The sequence below is a fragment of the Hevea brasiliensis genome, chromosome 11 (genome assembly GCF_030052815.1).
Source record: "Hevea brasiliensis isolate MT/VB/25A 57/8 chromosome 11, ASM3005281v1, whole genome shotgun sequence".
NCBI classification, from domain to species: Eukaryota; Viridiplantae; Streptophyta; class Magnoliopsida; order Malpighiales; family Euphorbiaceae; genus Hevea; species Hevea brasiliensis.
In genome coordinates this window covers 93344617-93350646 of record NC_079503.1, presented here as the reverse complement: position 1 = coordinate 93350646, position 6030 = coordinate 93344617, and the positions used below count along the sequence as shown (strand labels likewise).

Below are 6030 nucleotides of genomic sequence, written 5' to 3'. Positions count from 1 at the left end.
GCACTCATCTCATGCTATGAGCAGCTCCTAACCACTTTGTTTCAAGTAATTTCATCAAACCCTAACCAACCCTAAGCTGCCAAAATTTTAGGGATGCACATACACAAATTTTTAGTTTGTTTTCTTACACTTCCCACTTATTTCAAGGTATTAAACATGGCTTAAGTAAAAGAAATAAAAGATTGGACACTAACCTCTTTTGCTCACTCTTCCAAGTCTCCAAAACTTCCTTCTTTCTTCTTCTTTTTGCTGGCTAGAGGATGTTCAAGTTGCAAGATCAATTTTTTGTGAAGCAAGGTTGTGATTTTAAGGTGAGATGAGGTGGGATTTGGGAGCTTACTCAAGCTTCCATGGAGGTTGGGTTGGGGTAAGGTTTACGGCTGGTCTGGTTTTGGGGAAGAAACAGATTGCTTTTTGTTTATTTTTACCTTATTTTACCTCTTTTTAATTGGTTTTTAATAGTTTGTTCAATTGTGATTGGTAGGAGCACTTTTAATGACATCATATGATGTCATAATTCCCTATTTCTCTCATTTTTTAGCAATATTTATTCACATTTTATGTCATAATAATTATTTACTTAACTGGACAAGTCAACCAAAAATCATCTCTGAAGACAAAATGACCAAAATGCCCTCTGTTTGGCTTAACAGACTAAAATTGTCTGTACCGATTGAAAAATTTTTCTAAGCCTTTTCTTGGCATTTTAATGCCATAGAATCCTCAATGACTCTTCCCTAGAGTCCCAAAAATTATTTTATGAATTTTCTCCTGGGTCTAGGGCTCCTAGTTGTGAGAACCGCAACTTCCCACTGTGTTACCCATCGCTAGGGCACCGGCTCATTTAACTTGGTTGTATTTTCTTTCTAAAATTTTTCCTAAATTTTTCTTATTAATATTTGAGTTAATTATGGTTCCTCACTTTAGTTTAAATATTTTTCCAAACGTTCTAGCTGTCCGGACCGACACCGGTCACTGGAACAGTAGAATGTACGAAATTGCTACAGTGAGGGTGTTACAATTTTTTTTAATTTTTGTAAATAAATTACGAATAAGATGTGTTAATAAGTTAATGTGTTTGTTAATAAATAGACATATATATTACACACAAACAGTTACGACTGTTAAGAGACGTGTCATAATAGATGTATTTGTTAATAAATTAATATAATTATATTTATTAGAAGATATGCCGAATTAAAATAAATAGTTGTATCTGTTGAAAATAGACAGATATGTCTGCCTAGAAAAAGGTGCCATAACTTTTCATTATCTACAAAGATGGATGGTTTTTTCAATTCAAATATGTACTACTTCTATTTCTTCTTCTTCTTCTTCTTCTCTTCTAGTCTGTAACACCCCAAATTTTATTATTTATGAGTATTTTTGATATTTTAATTTTATTTAAATTTTAGGAATTTTTTTGAGATTTTTCGGATTTTAAAAATCGGGTTCGATTTTCCGAAAATATAAACTTTGATGATTTTTAAAAATTAATTTAAAGACCACGTGGCAAAACTAAAAATATATTTGGAGTCTACGTATTTTTCTGAGTTTTACGGAATTTTTTCAGAATTTTTGGACCTCGTTTTCGGTCCCGAGGCAGAGTAAAAATTCAAAATTTTGTATTTCGAATCGAACCGCCGAATCGAACCGGACCGGATCGGACCAGTCGAATCGAACCGGCTCCCTTTCCTTTTTCTTCTCCCGCGCGCGTCGTCCCTCTCTTTTCTCTTTCTTTTCTCTCTCCTCCTCCTCCTGCGCTCGCTCCGATTTCTCGGCCAAAGCCGGCCGATCCGGCCACCGATTGGACCGGGTCTTGTGTCTAAAATCATCTACTCGGCGAGAGCTTTCCATAGACACCAAGAACGCCGAAATCCATCGAGCGGTTTGTCCGATTTTTCCTCGGAAAGATTTTAGCCCATTTCAACTTTTGGGCTAGATTTCTCGAAAACCGTGAATCCCACGAGGAAACCGAGGCCACCAGCACGCTCCATTCGTCGAGAGCTTCGCAACGACATAAATTTCGAATTTTTTCGACACCGTTTTTCGGTGGGTCCCACGAAACTTCGCAGTGTAATTTCGAGCATTAAATGAGCTTAGAAAATTCTGAAAAATTTATGTGCTAACCCCCGTGTTATGGGCTTCGTGTAGGTATCCTCGATTCGCGGAAATTCGACAGTTGACCAGGTCTGCAAATTTCGGGCCAGACAGACCCGTGACCGGAAAAGTCTCCGAATTGGGCCGAGGTTTTGGCTAGCCCCCCATTGTCAGACGTCCCGAGCGCGTCCCCGAAGTCGGAATCGGCAAAGGTAAACCCGAACCTAGTTTTTACGTAATTTTCTAGTGCTTAAATAGGATTAAAAATCCATAAAATATTCGTGGTAGCTTAGAAAATTACGATTCTTTTTGCAATAGCTTAGTAATATTGCTAAGGACCGCGGGGCAAAGTTTTATAATTTTTATAGCTTGTTTGGGCAGTTTTGCAAAAATGATCAATAATAAGGACTAAATTAAAATTTTGCGTATTGTGATGGATGATTGATTTGATGGGCCCAGGAGGGGCTGTGTGATATGATTGAACTGTTGATGTATGGATTGTGAGTATAGAAGTGCGTTTTTAGCCCTTTTGCAGGTTGGGTAGGTCCTAGGTATAGGGGAGACTCTGCCGGATTTTCGGCACGACTTAGGACGTAATTGGTCTTTTTCTTTGTTTGTATTGAGTCAGATTGTATTAAATAAATGTAATATGATTGTCAGGTGAGCCGGGACAGCCTTCTTCCTCCGCCCGCCACACGAGAATTTGTCGTCAAAGTCGTGAGTAAAATATTAATTTTAATTATAATTTCGATATTATTATATGTTCGAGATGCCCATGCATCACTTATATGCATATATTTATGTAGTTAAACTCTAGGCACGATTTATGTTGCATTCATAACTGTTGATGTACCATGGATGTTGTTGTGGTAATTTGGAGCAGTGTGCGTGCGTTGGCGTGCGTGTGATGTGGTGTGGACTATGGATAGGACGGGGTAGTCACGGCTTGAGTAATTCGCTGGGACTCGTTCCTTCGAGGGGTAGTCACGGCTTGAGTAATTCGCTGGGACCCTCGATTTGGTTATTAAGTGGAAGTCCGAGCTTGAGTAATTCGCTGGCACCAGGTTGGATTTAAGAGAGCTGTATAGGGGATCAGCTCCCATATGTTATGATTGATACTACAGGGTGTGTGAGTGCTCCAAATTACCTTTTGATGTTATGATGTGAAAATGTTGTGTATGTTGCATTTCACTCTACAAAGTTGCATTAGTTTGAGATAGTTATAGAGATTATAGTTAAGATTGATATTTTACTCTCTGAGTCGACGCTCACTCTGTTCAAAAATTTTTACAGCCACGGAGGATATTTTGTTAGGTTAACTCCTTTTTACCTCGCAGTTGTTTATCAATATTGTATAATTTTAATTACTCCTAGAATTTCCGCATGTGTTAGCGATAATTATTTGAAATTGGTCGTAATATTATATTCATGTTGGACTGTAAACTTAATATTTTAAGTCTGTTTGATGGATTGGATGAGGAGCCGAGCTCCCATTTATTATTATGTTGATGAGTATGTGGAGGGTGAGTGAGCTCCCCAATGGATTGTTTATTGTGTTTACAGTCGGGTGAGTCGAAAACTCCCGTTGGAAAGTCCATTTTATGGCGGACTCTGTCCGCTTGTTTTCTTGATATTGGGCCCAAATGGGCCTTAGAGTTGGGTTAATGAATAGTTAAGGCTTACTACGGGCCTCGGGGGCTTTAGGCTGGCCCAGGTCCTAGTGCCGGTCCGGCCCATAGAGTGGGTCGTGACCAATGTGGTATCAGAGCGTAGGCTCCATTCCTAGGAAAAGTTGTCTAAAGTGTTGGGAAAAGTCTAATAGGAGTCACATGCGGAAAAATAGGGTCCATATTCGTCTTGCATTGTCGTCTTTGCTTCTAGTTTCTGCTTCATATATTGTGTGTAAATATGAGTCTATAGAGCTGTGTAATGTGCAGTTTTGAATTTTTATGGGCTAATGCTACTGAATTTCAGGAAAATGCGTAGAAGCGGAGAGCTGCACGAGAACTGATGTGCCCGACGAGGTGTCGGCAGATGAGATGAGCCTTTGCCAGGAGGCGGGGTAGGAGGCCTAGAGGTGCTCAAGTAGAGGAGCAGCCACCCCCAGTACAGGATCAGTCCTTTATGGCACAGGGTCCCATGGACCCCATGGCAGCTACTCTAGCTGGTCTGCAGAGAACCATCGATATGATGGCACAGTATATGGTCCACCCTCCACAGCAGCAGCAGTCCACCGCACCAAGAGGGGAACCTTACAAACAGATCATAAATTTTAAGAAGTTGGTGCCTGGTACTTATGATGTGTCAGACGATGCATATCAGTTTAGATTCCTGCAGCAGCGGGAATAGAATTACTGATTGGACTGATAGAAGATTGATAGAGTGTGTGCAGCATGTCATGGGGCCCATGCCTAGACAATGGATGAATTACTACGTGTTACCCCGGATGGAGGGTTTGACATGGGCTCAGTTTGTGGAACTTTTTATCAACCGGTTTGTGCCAGAAAGTTTCAGAGATCAGAAGCAGTGGGCCTTTGAGGCCTTAAGACATAATGGCAGGTCTGTAGATGAATATGCTACAGAATTTCTGGAATTGAGCAGATATGCCCCTACAGCAGTAGCTACAGAAACTATGAAGGTGAAGAGGTTCCTAAAGGGGCTTGACAGGAGGTATGCGAACCTGGCCATGATGTCGGATCAGTCTTTTGATGTGGTGGTTGATCGAGCCAGACAGATTGAGATTAGCTACGCTGTGGATGACAGCGGAAGAGCAAAGAAAAACAGAGCAGAGGGTTCCTCAGGTGTCCCTTCCATGGGTACTCCGGACAGTGGTGGCCAGGGTAATTACAGAGGAAAGGGTAGGAGCAAGAGAAGTGGTTTTGAACCACGGACCGAGGATTGCACGAGTGCGGATCCAAAGGTGGTCACGATTCGAATGCCGATTAGGTGCAGTTCAGATCCTCTTTGGCACCGTGTACGCAGTGTGGAAGAGGACATTCAGACCTTGTTTGATGGGATCGAGTATGCTTGAGTGTGGCCAACCGGTCACTTTGCTAGAGAATGCCCCATGTTCGAGAGCCACGGATGGGGTCACGGGGTTACATTGCGAATGTTCCTCGGCGATTGTATCCGGTGCTTCCAACATGGCGATCGATTCGATGTGCCACAGGCCGAGGACAAGGGGGCGTGGATTTGGAGGCGGTCAGAGGTAGAAGTCGATGTCGTGGTTACGCCACTCAGGGTAGGGGTCAAGCTCGGGTTTTCACCCTGACCCATCAGGATGCTCAGGCTTCGAATGCAGTTGTGGCAGGTATTCTTCTGGTCTGTTCTTATGAGGCTCGTTTTTTAATAGATCCGGGTGCTACGCACTCATTTGTCTCCCCTGTGTTTGCCATGAGGTTGGGTAGAAACCCTACAACTTTAGAGTGCCCTTTGTCGGTAGCTACCCCACTTAGTGACAACATAGATGTAAACATGGTTTTTCCGGGTAGCCCAGTAGTAGTGGATGGAAAGATCCTCCCAGCAGACTTGGTTCCTCTACGATGTGGATTTGATGTAATCATGGGGATGGATTGGTTGGCAACTCATTTTGCCACCTTAGACTGAAGGAACAAAAAGGTGTATTTCCACATACATGGTGTGGAAGAGTTTATCATTTATTGTGACAGGAGCGTGGCTCCGTATAATTTGGTGTCAGCAATTAGTGCTAGAAAAATGTTGAGGGGGATGCCAAGGGTATTTGGCATTGGTGAGAGATACATCTGTAGAAGGTGTCAGCATGGAAAATATTCCTGTTGTCAGAGAATTCATGGATGTCTTCCCTGAGGAGCTTCCAGGGTTGCCACCAGGAAGTGAAATAGATATTTGCATTGATGTTGTGCCGGGTACAAACCCCATATAGATGCCAACTTTCAGGATGGCACCAGCATA

At 42.2% G+C, this 6030-nt stretch overlaps 1 long non-coding RNA gene across 1 annotated transcript; it reads left to right on the top strand.

Annotated features, from left to right (window-relative positions):
* The first annotated feature begins 1801 nt into the window (after window positions 1–1801).
* On the top strand, window positions 1802–2792 carry LOC131170469 (uncharacterized). Its single transcript, XR_009141205.1, has 3 exons — window positions 1802–2052; window positions 2155–2312; window positions 2761–2792. It is a non-coding gene; the product is annotated as an uncharacterized LOC131170469 (long non-coding RNA).
* The last annotated feature ends 3238 nt before the right edge of the window (window positions 2793–6030 follow it).